The sequence below is a fragment of the Triticum aestivum genome, chromosome 4A (genome assembly GCF_018294505.1).
Source record: "Triticum aestivum cultivar Chinese Spring chromosome 4A, IWGSC CS RefSeq v2.1, whole genome shotgun sequence".
Taxonomy (NCBI): Eukaryota; Viridiplantae; Streptophyta; class Magnoliopsida; order Poales; family Poaceae; genus Triticum; species Triticum aestivum.
In genome coordinates this window covers 23,917,035-23,932,153 of record NC_057803.1, presented here as the reverse complement: position 1 = coordinate 23,932,153, position 15,119 = coordinate 23,917,035, and the positions used below count along the sequence as shown (strand labels likewise).

The 15,119-nt window shown below is 49.6% G+C and overlaps 3 non-coding genes across 3 annotated transcripts; all 3 read left to right on the top strand.

The window, feature by feature from the left end:
* Positions 1–2,180: 2,180 nt before the first annotated feature.
* Positions 2,181–2,254, top strand: TRNAI-AAU (transfer RNA isoleucine (anticodon AAU)). Its single transcript has one exon. It is a non-coding gene; the product is annotated as a tRNA-Ile (tRNA).
* A 295-nt stretch (positions 2,255–2,549) lies between these two features.
* TRNAI-AAU (transfer RNA isoleucine (anticodon AAU)) lies at positions 2,550–2,623 on the top strand. The gene has a single exon. It is a non-coding gene; the product is annotated as a tRNA-Ile (tRNA).
* Positions 2,624–6,305: 3,682 nt separating this feature from the next.
* On the top strand, positions 6,306–6,381 carry TRNAI-AAU (transfer RNA isoleucine (anticodon AAU)). Its single transcript has one exon. It is a non-coding gene; the product is annotated as a tRNA-Ile (tRNA).
* The last annotated feature ends 8,738 nt before the right edge of the window (positions 6,382–15,119 follow it).

Here is a 15,119-nt window from a genome sequence, read left to right as displayed (position 1 = left end):
GCCTCCTCCCATTGGCCGCCTCTCCCTCCTTGCTCCTTTATATATGGGGGCAGCGGGCACCCCATAGACACAACAATTGATCCTTAAGATCTATTAGCCGTGTGCGGTGCCCTCCTCCACCACAATCCTCGATAATATTGTAGCGGTGCTTAGGTGAAGCCTGCGACGGTAGAACATCAAGATCGTCACCACGCCGTCGTGCTGACGGAACTCTTCCCCGATACTTTGCTGGATCGGAGTCCGGGGATCGTCATCGAGCTGAACGTGTGCTAAAACTCGGAGATACTATAGTTTCGGTGCTTGATCGGTCGGGCCGTGAAGACGTACGACTACATCAACCACGTTGTTATAACGCTTTCGCTTTCGGTCTACGAGGGTACGTGGACAACACTCTCCCCTCTCGTTGCTATGCATCACCATGATCTTGCGTGTGCGTAGGAAAATTTTGAAATTACTACGTTCCCCAACACAAAGAGCCTTACAATGATGATCCAAAATATGTATAAATACCACACAAATGCATGCATGAAGACTTATCATTATACCAGACATTGGGTATTGTCTTTGGGCCTCTTTTGTGCAATTATTCTTTTTGCAAATTTGCAAATAGGTTTTTTGTGTGCAGTTGCATCTTTTTGTGAACTTTTGGGTCAAATATTGGGGGCCTTTATTTCATTGCTGTAGCATTCTTTTGTACTAAAAAGAGTATGTGCATGCCAGAACCGACCAGACTTAATAAACTTTTAAACACGCTAGATTATCCCCTATTTTAACTATGTACACATATACATGCAGATTGATATTGTGAAAAGAGGAGGTATATACTAGATTAGATGATACCTCATGCGATGTCACAAAATAGGATATTTTATTTCTAAATATCATATATACTATACATTAATTATTAAAGATGCTTAAAAGTGAAAAATTTCTACAGACGCAAAAAAATCTTAAAATAAAAGAGAAACCTTCAAACAATTAAATGTGATAAGATTTCAAACTCCCTTAGAATTAAGAATTCATGTGTAAATCAGACGACTATTGATGGACCAAGCTCTCAAATCCGATGTCTATATTGTTTGACGAAAGATTCTAGGATCATACCACAAGATGCTAGCCTCTTGGATGACGAAAGCAAGAAGTGGCTTGAAATGAAGAAGAAGAACAAGAAGAAGAAGAAGAAGATCAACGAGAAAGATATTGAGGCTTGCAAGGGACACGAAAGATTCTAGGATCATACTGCAAGATGCTAGAAGAAGAAGAAGAAGAAGAAGAAGAAGAAGAAGAAGAAGAAGAAGAAGAAGAAGAATAAGAAGAAGAAGAAGAAGAAGAAGATCAATGAGAAAGAGATTGAGGCTTGCAAGGGACACGAAAGATTCTAGGATCATACTGCAAGATGCTAGCCTCTTGGATGACGAAAGCAATAAGTGGCTTGAAATGAAGAAGAAGAAGAAGAAGAAGAAGAAGAAGAAGAAGAAGAAGATCAACGAGAAAGATATTGAGGCTTGCAAGGGACACGAAAGATTCTAGGATCATACTACAAGATGCTAGAAGAAGAAGAAGAAGAAGAAGAAGAAGAAGATCAATGAGAAAGAGATTGAGGCTTGCAAGGGACACGAAAGATTCTAGGATCATACCGCAAGATGCTAGCCTCTCGGATGACGAAAGCAAGAAGTGGCTCTAAATGAAGAAGAAGAAGAAGAAGAAGAAGAAGAAGAAGATCAACGAGAAATAGATTGAGGCTTGCAAGATACACGAAAGATTCTTGGATCATACTGCAAGATGCTAGCCTTTTGGATGACTAAAGCAAGAAGTGGCTCGAAATGAAGAAGAAGAAGATCATCGAGCATAACACAAGACTCGATTGATTCATTCGTGTATCGTCTATCTTGATATGAATTTTTGATTTTTTATGTTCGCATGTGTTTGTGTTTTTTTTGTGTCTGTGAAATTGTTGAATTTGTTATGAATTGATTTCATACGAGATGGACGTGCATGGCTTTGCATGAACATGGAGGGTCGAAAGTGGGCTTATGGTTGTCCGGAGGACATTTCAAAGGCAGGTTAATGCTTTCCATGGACATTTAAGGGAGCAGATTTGATCAGCCCGGGTGTAAATGCTTTTACTATGCAACTACATTTTAGTTAAATAAATTGTACATTATTAATTGATGTGAGTTGGCCTATTAGCTCAGTTGGTTAGAGCGTGGTCCTAATAAGGCCAAGGTCGCAGGTTGAAGACCTGCATGGGCCAACCTATTTTACTTTTCAATTTTTGTAATCGCTTTTACTATGGAATTACGGCAGATTTGATCAGCCCGGGTGTAAATGCTTTTACTGTGCAATTACATTTTAGTTAAATAAATTGTACATTATTAATTGATGTGAGTTGGCCTATTAGCTCAGTTGGTTAGAGCGTGGTCCTAATAAAGCCAAGGTCGCAGGTTGAAGACCTGGGCCAACCTATTTTACTTTTCAATTTTTGTAATCGCTTTTACTATGGAATTACGTTTTACTTAAAAATTATACATTATTTAGGTAAGTGAATTGGCCTATTAGCTCAGCTGGTTAGAGCGTGGTCCTAATAAGGCCAAGGTCGCAGGTTCGAGACCTGCATGGCCCAACGTCCTTTTTTCTTTTCAATTATTTTTCCTTGGGAGTAGTTTCTCGTGCCGATCTTAAAAATTGCACTACTAGCTACGTACATATCCTTGTAACCTATCACTGTTGCGCCCCGATCAGGCGGATATCTCTACAGTCTACAATACATCGGTACATGCATGAGTGTGTGTCGACATATGTTACCCGTCCGGCCGCCTTCCGTTTCCCCCCTTCCTTCCCCTCGGACAGCTACGTGGCTAGCTTCACATTGTTATCCAAAGAGAAGGATGCCACAGGGCGCCCTGTTGTCCTACAACATGGTTGCTCCAATGATTTGCCATATGCGTGCGTTGTCGTACTGCATGGTGATGTCGCCCGGTGTACTGCTGCGGCTGCATGCAACGTCGTCTTCCAGCATCGGTGGTACACAAGCACCTTGAAGGAAAAAATGTAGGAAGGCATACCTTCAATTCTGAAGCCAGCAAACCTGCACCCCTCTATTCCTAAGGGCATCTCCAGCCGTTGCCCCCCCCCCCCCTCCCCCCTCCCCCCAGCACGCATAAAAATCGTCCCCTGAGGGCGAGCCGGCGATACAATCGGCGCTGAGACGGTTTTGCGCCCAGTCGTCGTCCCTGGGCGCCGAAATTGGCCCACTTTGCAGCCCAATTTCGACGAGAATAGGCCCATATTCGGCGTGGTTTCGCCGTGTCTTGGCGTTCAATTATCAACACAATTATTTCTTATTACATATTTCATCACAGAAAAATCAAATACTTCAACAAAATAATACAACAACAAATAGTTCAATACAAATTATATAGTTCAACAAATAAAAACTCGTATTTCATCACACGGCGTCCCCCTTGAGCCTTCATAGGTGCTCAATCAGATCTTTCTGCAGTTGGTGATGCACCTGTGGGTCTCGGATCTCCTGACGCATACTGAGATAGGCAGTCCAAGTTGCCGGTAGATGGCGATCAACTTCGGCTAGAGGACCCTGCCTGTAGTATGGTTCAGTGTCAAACACTGGGTCTTCTTGCTCGCTCTCGATGATCATGTTGTGCAAGATGACACAGCAAGTCATAATCTCCCACATTTGATCTTTAGACCAGGTCTGAGCGGGGTACCGAACAACAGCGAATCGAGATTGGATCACACCAAATGCCCGCTTGACATCCTTCCTGCAAGCCTCCTGAACTTTCGCAAACCAGGCGTTCTTGCCTCCTGCCGCAGGGTTTGAGATCGTCTTCACAAATGTCGACCATCTCGGATAGATGCCATCTGTTAGGTAGTACCCCTTGTTGCATTGGTGCCCATTGATCTCGAAGTTCACCGGAGGAGAATGGCCCTCAACGAGCTTGGCAAAAACAGGAGAGCACTGCAGCACGTTGATGTCATTGTGAGTTCCTGGCATACCAAAGAAGGAGTGCCAAATCCAGAGGTCATGTGTGGCTACCGCCTCAAGCACCACACTACAACCACCTTTGGCGCCTTTGTACATCCCCTGCCAACCAAATGGGCAATTCTTCCATTTCCAATGCATGCAGTCGATGCTTCCAAGCATCCCAGGAAATCCTCTTGCTGCATTCTGGGCTAGGATCCGAGCAGTGTCTTCCGCATTGGGTGTTCTCACGTATTGTGGCCCAAACACTGCCACCACTGCCCGATAGAACTTGTAGAAACACTCTATGCTGGTGGACTCGGCCATGCGCCCATAGTCGTCGAGTGAATCACTGGGAGCTCCATATGCAAGCATCCTCATCGCTGTCGTGCACTTCTAAATGGAGGTGAATCCAAGAGCGCCAGTGCAATCCATCTTGCACTTGAAGTAGTTGTCGAACTCCTGGATGGAATTCACAATCCTGAGGAAGAGCTTTCGGCTCATCCGATAACGGCGCCGAAATGTTTCCTCACCATGAAGTGGAGCATCGGCGAAGTAGTCGGAGTAGAGCATGCAGTAGCCTTCGAGACGATCCCAGTTCTTTGCTTTCACCCGCCCCGGCGCCGAGCCACCTCGCCGCGGCTTTTCATTGCTCGCCAGCAGCTGGGCGAGGGCGGCGAGCACCATGAGATGCTCTTCTTCCTGGACGTCGACCGCGGCTTCCTCCTCCAGCAGCGCGGCGAGCTCTTCCTCGTCATCCGTGTCCATCGCCGAGACAGGCAAAACGCCGAACACCTTGCGCTCGGTGGGCGTGTACCCGCCGCTAAACCGTGCCTCCGCGGCCGGAAACGGCGGCCGGAAACGCCCAGCTGCTGTGGGAGGGGCTGCCGCGGCGAAGCGCTGCTATTTTCCGGCGGGGAATGGCTATCTAGCGGAGTAGGGCGGCGGCCGTCGCCGGGATATAGCTAGTGGTGGCCGAGGGGAAGAAAACCAGGCGTGCGAGGGCGCGGGAGGGTGCGAGGCGAGTCGGGGGAAGAAAACCTTGACATTTCCCCTGTCGGTGTGGGCCAGGCGTGCTTTTCCCTAGCGCCGGAGCCCCCAACTGCTCCCCAGCGCGTCGGGTTCGGCCTGTGACCGCCGGGCGGAAAAAAGGTCCTAACCGGCGATTTTCGACGTCCTGGGGGCGCGACTGGGCCGTTTTTTCGGCGTCGACGCCGAAAAAGTGGCCTGGGGGCCTGTTGGGGGCGCGGCTGGAGATGCCCTAAGATGGACAAGGAGGCTGATGACCCCCTGCACCTGCCGCACCTTTAAGATAGACCGACAGCTGCTCCTTCCTTCCTTCCCTCCCTCCGACGAGCTTGCTTATTCTTACCAAATTCGACTGACCCAATTTCATTGGTAAATTCATGCGACTTACATGTAGCTATTGTCGTTGGGTGCACACGTACGTAGCTCGCGGTTGGTGGTGCATATGCATGCGTGGTTGAGCATGGTTCACATGATCGACTGTGCAACCCAGATGTAACAACATACATCGAGGATCTAGGAGCACGTGTTGCAGCTGGGTATGAATCTGTAGCCTGGTTCTCTTCTCTTTGCTCCAATTCAGCTTCTCTTCTCTTTGCTCCAACTCAGTAAAAATATATTATTTAAATCCTTATAGCCCCCTTACATCACCTTAGAGCATAGTTAATAGTGTAGCCAACAATCGGCTATATGAAGTTGTCATATCACGTATAGCCAACCTAATAACCAACATTTAAACTACCTGTATCCTGATTTATTAGTCCCCATCATATTTTGAGTCAAAGTTCAACCACATATTTTACTGGAAAATGTTAATGCTTGTCACAAAAAAAATTATTGGATACATATTTGATTGTAGTTTTTAATAATATTATTTTTTATTATGTATAACATATATTTATTGATTAAAATTATGATAAAAGTGATCCAAAATACGAGAAGAACTAGTTAACCAGGACGGAGGTAGTAGCAACTAGGAGTAGTTAGTATGAAGTACTAATTTACTAATACATGGCTCAACCTTACACTCTCACATTATTTCTTGAAGTCCATATTGCAGCTGAGTGCCTGTGACGATTGATTATTATATCATTAGAAACTCCTTTCACATTTGAATTTAGCGATGTGTTTTGTGTAGCATGCATGTTGTATATTATTACTACAACCCATGGTCAAAGGCAATCTCGAAAAGCACATTAGGCCTTATATATTCGAATGGAGTAGTCATTTATTTATTATTTGTTATTTATTTTTGAGAAATATTTAATAAGGAATCCATTAATTATGTAATTAAACTGGCCTATTAGCTCAGCTGGTCAGAGCGTGGTCCTAATATAAGGCCAAGGTCGCAGGTTCGAGACCTGCATGGGCCAACTTTTTCATATTCTGCATTTTTTTCTCAGAGTAATTTCACGTCGCGACTCACGAGCTAAAAGAATTGCTCCTGCCGTCGCCGTCCTCCTTCCGCTCCTGCCAATCCCTACATCTCGGAGCACCGGATCCTAAAAAAAAAAAAACTGAGAGCACCGCTCGACGTGCTCCCCTCCAGCTCTCATCATGCTCCGTGGACCTGCTGCTGCTCTTGTCATTGTCTCATTGAGCACAACTTATGTGACTAGCTAGCTTCACGTTGTTATCTAAGAGAAAGATGCCACAGGCCGGCTGCCGGGTTACGCCATGGCTCCAATGATTTGCCATGCGTTGTCCTACTGCATGGTGATGTCGCTCGGCTTACTGCTGCATGCAACGTCGTCTTCTAGTACCAGTGGTACGCAGGCACCTTGAAGGAAGAAGTGGAGGGAAAGGCGTACGTCTAGTAAGAAAAATCAGAGAGCCCGAGACCAGACATATGTGTGGTGTGGTGTTGGGTGCACACGTACGTTATAGCCCGGTTGGCGGTGCGTATGCATGCGCGGTCGATCATGGTTCACATGATCCACCGTGCAACCCGGACGCAACAGCACACATTGAAGATCTAAAGTACCACTGCCGGTAGTGCACACATTGCATGTGGAGTACATAAATGCCAACCAGAAATGTGTCCCTACACGCGGTGATTGTACATTTGGCTGGCCATGCACTAGCTAGCTAGCGTCCATTGTTTCAAACTTTGACCTAGACATTTTACTCTACTTCTAAGTCGATGTTCTCTTGAGCGGTCGTCTCACGCACACGTACATGCATCTTCCTTTCACGGTCATGGGGTACGCAGATCACATTGTCACCAACAGCTACAGAAGTAAAAACACACTGTACGGCCAGCAGTGAACAGTGTCTTCCGGCTTTGTACACAAGTACATTTCGCTGTCGCCGGGTGTAAGACAATAAGTTTTGGGGAACCAGCACAACCCTCTAGGGGTGGCTTATCTCATTATATATAATGGTTGTGTTACAATATGTACCATATACGTACATAGGTACAGAAGCTATACATAGTCTAACACCCTCCCTCAATCTTAGCCACTTTCTAAAGAACTGAGAAGGGTAAGATTGCGCCTATAAGCCTCAAACTGTGGCAGCGGTAAAGACTTAGTGAAGATGTCTGCAAGTTGATCCTTAGATGAGATAAACTTGATCTGGAGTTGCTTCTGTGATACACGTTCCCGTACAAAGTGATAGTCAACTTCAATGTGTTTCATTCGGGCATGAAATACTGGATTTGCAGAAAGGTATGTAGCACCGATGTTATCACACCAAAGAATAGGAGGCTGTGGTTGAGACAAACCCAACTCCTGAAGCAAAGACTGCACCCAAATAATCTCTGCAGTAGCATTAGCCACAGCCTTGTACTCAGCTTCAGTACTGCTACGTGACACAGTAGCCTGTTTCCGAGCACTCCAGGCGATCAAATTAGAGCCAAAGAATACTGCATAACCCCCCGTGGATCGCCTGTCATCTGGGCTACCAGCCCAATCTGCATCAGAGAAGGCCGAAAGGACCCGAGAGGAAGTCGGCCGAATATGCATACCAAATGTCAGGGTGAACTGAACATAACGAAGAATGCGTTTAACAGCAGCCCAATGAGTATCTCTGGGAGCCTGAAGATACTGACAAACCCTGTTAACAGCATAAGAGATATCTGGTCTCGTGATCGTCAAGTACTGAAGTCCACCAACAATGCTCCTGTACTCTGTGGCATCCGCAGGAGACAAAAGCTCACCATCAACAGCTGTTATCTTGTCGGTAGACGACATGGGTGTGGTGGTCGGTTTGCACTTCAGCATGCCAGCTCTCTGTAACAACTCCAAGGAGTACTTCTTCTGCGTAAGGACAAGACCAGTAGCACGAGAAGTGACCTCAACTCCAAGAAAGTAGTGAAGCTTCCCAAGATCTTTGACCGCAAAATCAGCACCAAGAGAGCAGACAAGAGCATCAGCAGCATACTGAGAAGAGCTGACAAGGATAATATCATCGACATATACCAAAAGATACATAGTGACTTCTGGCTTCTGTAGAAGAAATAACGAAGTGTCAGCAGTAGACGGCACAAACCCATGAGCACGAAGGGCAGAGGCAAGGCGGGCATGCCAGGCACGAGGAGCTTGCTTCAAACCATATAGTGCTTTGGAAAGACGACAGATATAGTCAGGACGATCAGGATCAGAGAAACCAGGCGGCTGTTTCATATAAACCTCTTCCTCCAAAAATCCATGTAGAAAAGCATTCTGCACATCAAGTTGACGAAGTGACCAACCACGAGAAACAGCAATGGAGAGAAGAAGCCGAATAGTGGTAGGCTTGACGACAGGACTGAAGGTGTCCTCATAGTCAAGACCATGACGCTGCCGAAAACCGCGAGCAACAAGTCGCGCTTTGTAACGCTCAATAGATCCATCCGAATGCTTCTTCACTTTGAATACCCATTTTGAGTCAATAACATTTACCCGTGGTGGTGGAGGAACGAGAGTCCATGTCTTGTTACGAAGAAGAGCATGAAACTCCTGCTCCATAGCCTCTCGCCAATGTGGAATGCGCAGGGCAGCCTGATATGAGCGAGGCTCAGAAGATGGATCCGCAACAGCAGCAGCCAAACAAGCAGCCAACCAAGCAACCGTACCATCCTTACGTTCCTTAGGTTTGAAAATGCCACTGCGACTGCGTGTATGTGGTCGGGACACAGGAACCACCGAGGTCGACGGAGCAGCCTGCAACGGGCTGGAGGACGGCGACGTTGACGAGTCAGCCGGTGACGAGGAGCCAGTCACGGTAGCCTCGGACTCGGTTGGCGAAGAAGGCCGACCCACCGGCGAAACCGGCAGAGCAGACGAAGCAGCTGGCGACTCCGGCATCACAGACCGGGCCGATGGCGAGCTCGGCATAGTGGGCCGTGGCGCGGCCGGTGTCGCGGGCCGATCCGCTGATGAAGGCGACGTGAGGACCCGAGCCGCGGGCGAAGACGGCGTGACGGGCCGAGCCGCAGGCGAAGACGGCGTGACGGGCCGAGCCGCGGGCGACTCGGCGGCCGCTGGCGAAACGGACCGAGCAGTGGAGATGCTCGGCGCGACGGGCTCGTCGGGTGACCATGCATGGGCACGCGAATCGATGCCATGCAACATAGGGCGATCGACGTGCCCACCAGAAGACGACGATGATGATGGTGAATCCTCCAACAGCTCCAAACGAGCTCCACGTCCGGTTCCTGCACCATGGTTAGGTAACAGCAAAGGAGAGTATGCAACATCATCAAATTGGTCAGAAGCAACAGAGGATGAATGCAGGGATGGTGGTTCGACAGTGGACACAGGAAGGTTGGCAAAGGGAAAAACATGCTCATCAAACACGACGTCCCGAGATATATAGACACGATTAGTGGGAACATGAAGACATTTGTAACCTTTATGAAGAGAGCTATAGCCAAGAAAAACACACTTCTTAGAACGAAACTCAAGCTTGCGCTTGTTATATGGACGAAGATGCGGCCAGCAAGCACACCCAAATACCTTGAGAAAGGTATAATCAGGTTGTTCATTAAGGAGAACCTCAATGGGAGTCTTCATGTTTAAAACACGAGTAGGAGTACGGTTGATGAGAAAGCATGCAGTGGTGAAAGCATCACTCCAAAACCGAAACGGAACAGATGCATGGGCCAAAAGAGTAAGACCAGCTTCAACAATATGACGATGCTTACGTTCGACTGAACCATTCTGCTGATGTGTATGTGGACATGCTAAACGATGAGCTATCCCAAGCGACTGAAAGAAAGAGTTGAGGTTGCGATACTCGCCCCCCCAGTCTGACTGGACATGAACAATTTTGTGCTTGAGAAGACGTTCAACATGTTTTTGAAACTGAACAAAAATATCAAACACATCAGATTTGCGTTTAATAAGGTAAAGCCAGGTAAAGCGACTATAAGCATCAACGAAACTGATATAGTAATTATGACCACTGACAGAAGTCTGAGCAGGACCCCATACATCTGAAAACACAAGTTCTAAAGGATGTTTCACCTCACGACTGGACTCCGAAAAAGGAAGTTGATGACTCTTCCCCTGCTGACAAGCATCACACACTGCTACATCTTTATGACTAGACAAACTAGGAAGCTCATGACGACGCAAAATATGACGGACAATAGGTGTGGCCGGGTGACCAAGACGAGCATGCCACTGTGACGGAGAGACCCGAACTCCACTGAAAACACGAGCGACACCAGGATGCTCCAGACGGTAGAGGCCCTGGCACAACCGCCCACTAAGAAGAATGTCCCTCGTGCCCCGATCCTTAATAAAAAGATCAAAAGGGTGAAATTCACAAAGCACATTATTATCACGTGTGAGTTTAGGAACTGAAAGAAGATTACGGGTCACAGATGGAACTCGAAGAACATTGCGAAGCTGAAGACTCCTATTGGCATGTCTAGTGAGAAGAGATGCTTGACCAATATGAGAGATGTGCATACCTGCTCCATTGGCGGTGTGGATCTTGTCGGAGCCATGATAGGGTTCACGAGTGTGAAGCTTCCCCATCTCGCTGGTTAGATGCTCTGTCGCCCCAGAGTCCATGTACCAGTGTGGATCGATGGAGTAGGACTGAGTGTGTCCCTGTTGCTTCTGCGGCGCGGGACGATCAGCCATGGCGACCTGACGGGCATTGTTGCGTGTATCTTTGCCGTCATTGCCAAGACCAAGGAAGCTTCGCTGGAAGCGCTTATGACACTTGGAGGCCCAGTGCCCATCGCGGCCACAAAGCTGACACACACGTGGACCGCCAGCCCCCGGTAAGGTCGCAGTAGGTGGGGGGGCCGAGGCGGGCGACGGTGGCAGCCCCAAGGGAGACCGGGGTGATGAAGAAGAGCGGCCACCCTTGGTGGCGGCGTTGGCCGAGAGGGAGCCAGTGCCCCTGGTGCGGCGAGTCTCGACCCGTTGCTCAGTGAGAAGGAGCCGAGAGAAAACCTCGTGTGCCAGCATGGGTGTCGAGTTGCCCCGCTCGTTGATGATCTCGACTAAGGCATCATACTCCTCATCAAGACCATTGACAATAAACGAGTTGAACTCGGAGTCGGTGAGGGGCTGTCCAATGGAGGCCAATGTGTCGGCGAGGCCCTTGACCTTGTTGTAGAACTCAGTGGCAGTGGAGTCAAGCTTCTGACACTCTCCAAGCTGACGACGGAGTGCAGAGACACGAGCCTGGGACTGCGCTGCAAAGGTGCGCTCAAGGATGGTCCAGGCCTCATGAGACGTCTTCGCGAAGACAACAAGGCCGGCAACTGCCGGCGAGAGCGACCCCTGGATGGAGGAGAGGTTCGCCTGGTCCTGCCCCGTCCAGACGCGATGGGCCGGATTGTAGACCGGACCGTGCACGCTGTCTACCAGCGCGGGTGGGCAGGGAAGCGATCCGTCGACGTAGCCTAGCAGGTAGTGACTCCCCAAGAGCGGGAGAACCTGCGCACGCCAGAAGATGTAGTTGTCGGCGGAGAGCTTGATGGTGATGAGATGACCGAAGTGAAACGGCGGCGGCGAAGACAATCCCATCGAGGAGGCTGCCTGGGGTGCAAACACCATGGAGGCAGCCGGAGGCACCGAAGCCGATGCGGGAGGAGGCGGGACCGCAGCCAGGGCGGGCGCCGCAAAGCTCGCGGCCGGTGCGGACGCCGCAAGGCCCGCGGCCGGGGCGGACGCCGCCAACCCCGCCAGCGGGGCAGTGTGATCCGCTTGCGGCAGGAGCGGCGGGACGACGCCTGCGGAGTCCGCAGCGGACGGCGGCGCCGCGGTGTGGACCACGAGGTCACGCCCAAGCGAGGGCGCCGGCGGCGTGGAGAAGACGGAGCCGATGCTCCTTGTCCCGATCGGAGCCGGAACAGAGACGGCATCGAGCGGGAGGTTGAGCAGAGCCGCAAGAGAGGCCGGGAGGAAGCCCGCAGCAGTGGAACCGGTGGTGGCGGCGCTCGACATGGCGGCGGCGCGATCGGTGGCGCGGCGGCGGCGGTGAAGGCGGCGGCGGCTGCGGCGGCGGTGCGGGTATTAGGGTTTAGAAGCGGAAGCGATCGTAACCTAGCGTGATACCATGTAAGACAATAAGTTTTGGGGAACCAGCACAACCCTTTAAGGATGGCTTATCTCATTATATATAATGGTTGTGTTACAATATGTACCATATACGTATATAGGTACAGAAGCTATACATAGTCTAACACCGGGGCACAATGCTATAGCAACGGACCGGCGGATTCGACAGCAAACATGCAACGATCTTTCTTTTCTTCTCTCAAAGCGGATTAGGTCGAGCACCGCTATGATCCGCCTCCCCGGCTCCCCAAAAGCAGCCGGCCGGGAGATGGATCGTTGTCTCACGGGACCATTTGTTGGCTCCATCACGATCATCAATAGCCGAAACAGATAGCTGAGATCGAGATGGAGATGGGGAGAGGTACGCAGCAGAGGCACGTCACGTAGCTGTATTGGTTGTGTACGCGCGCACGGATGCGTAACATGCATGGAGCCGACGCCCGGTCCCCGTCCACGCACACGTGATGCCGTCTATCTCCCTTCCGCTCGCACATCTCCATCCACCATTGTAGCTGGTGAAGTTACTGCCACACTGTAGACTGTACCGCTAGCTAGCGCTTGATCACTTAGCTAGCTGCGTGGATTGGCTAGGAGATGGACGCAGTCAGTGTGCCAGGTACGGTGGCTAGTAGTAAGGCCAGCGTGTTGCCTGCATTGGTACAAGGTGTAGATCTGGCCCGTGGATGAATGAGTAGCTGCAGCTAGCAGTAACGTACGCAGCATTGTTGGTTGTTGCATGGGCAACTGTGGCCTGCGGTCGTGGGCATGCAACGCAAGCAACTGAGGTCTTGTTTGGTTTATAAGTTCTAAGACTTTTTTTAGTCCGAACTTATAAGTCTCAAGTTCCTAAAAAGTCTTTATCTGTTTGGTTTCCGGGACTTATAAGTCTCTATAAGACTATATTACAACTATAAGTCTCTATAAATCTCTTTTTGAGAGTTTTATTTTATATATCTCAAATGCCCACTTTAAGTTCCTATAAGTCCCTTCTGTTTAGTTTAGATGGTATTTATAGAGACTTATTTAAGTCGCTAGACCAATAAATCTATGAAAACAAACACCCTGTGCATGCATGCGTACGTGCTTCCATCAGCTAGCCTAGCTGCTGGACCGGGGGGCCAAGGTGTGCATGCATGTGATATGATCAGTATTGTACCATCTGTTCAATAATAAGTCGCTCCTAGCGTAGCTGCTAGATTGATTGGATTGGATTGAATCGGAGGATCTGGCGACCAGATCGGTCGATCCTGCCGCCGCCTTCCACGCACAAGCGTCTTGGCCGGCCGGCCGGAATCGAACTTAATCGTGTTTTGTTTTCTTTATTCCCTGTCCGTCCCGTTTCATCGGTGCATCGCTGACGATAATATTTTGCACAGTGGTATACGGCTGCAGAGTAATGGACCTCACGACTTCAGCCGGCCGGGTGTTTTTTTTTTAAATGGAGGCAGAAGCTTTGCCTCATCCATTATAAATAAAAGAGAATAAAGTTTGTTACAATTCACCGATGACACCATATGAATTATTACTCTTGTAATATGAAAGATTCTATTTTTTTTGTTTTTGCACCGGCGGTAACCCAAAGGTTGGCTTCGAGATGGTGTTAAGCAAAATAGTCGATGGAGCGCTTTAAAACCTAAACACTCTTGCATTTCACTCATTTCAAATTGTCCACGTCACAAGCATGATGAGGAAGGCTTTGGCTTGACGGTTTAACGTGCCGGCGTCACAAGTGCTTGTCCACCAAGCGTCAACGGAGTCCAACCAGCGCCACGAAGAGGTGTCCAACTGTGCTTTTTGAGATTTGAAGCGAGTGAATTCGCAGCAGCAGCTAGCAAGCAGGACTTCACTCCCACTGACAGAGTCCCCAGGATTGTGCAAGCCGGCCGGGTTAAATATAAATTTGATCGTTGTCGCTGCAGGCTGGCTGGTGGACGCCGGATCCATGGAAATCGGGGAGGGCACAGGATGAGCGGCCGTACGTATCTTGGGCGAACGGGGCAGAAGAGACAGGATCCGCATCCCGTGTAGCCGTGCTATGTCTGCCCCGCCCGCCGCCATAAATTGTTTTGGCGTCATGTCAAAAATAATTATTTTTTGGCGTTTCGTCCTGTCTGGTGGATGGATGTGTTGGGCCAGCGGCACGGCCCATACAACGCGCCGTGGGCCTGGAACCGACCGAGCGGATCACGGCCGCGCCCATGATAAAAGGCTAACACGAGCCAACAACAAACAAACGTACGTCCTGTTCGAGGCCTCTGACCCGACGCACGCGCGCCGCCCTCCGCCCGCCTCAACGTCTGCTCGGGCTTGCGCAGATCACTGACTGTCGGCGTTATGAGAATGGGGTTTCAAACTTGTCTGTCTGCGGCCCACGGCATGGTTGAGTCAGCAGGCCGTACGGTCCATCTTAACCAGCAAAGCATCAAAGACCCTCACGAGGGTCCAAGCCTCGCGAGACGGACGATGCAAGACCTCCTCGGAAATGGCCTAGCCGGGCAGGCTCACGAGGAGCGGAGATATCAAGGCGGGCCAAACCTCACGAGACCCTCGTGACGTGAGCCATGACGCACGACACCAGGCGGGCGCCAGCATGCGCAGCGTCC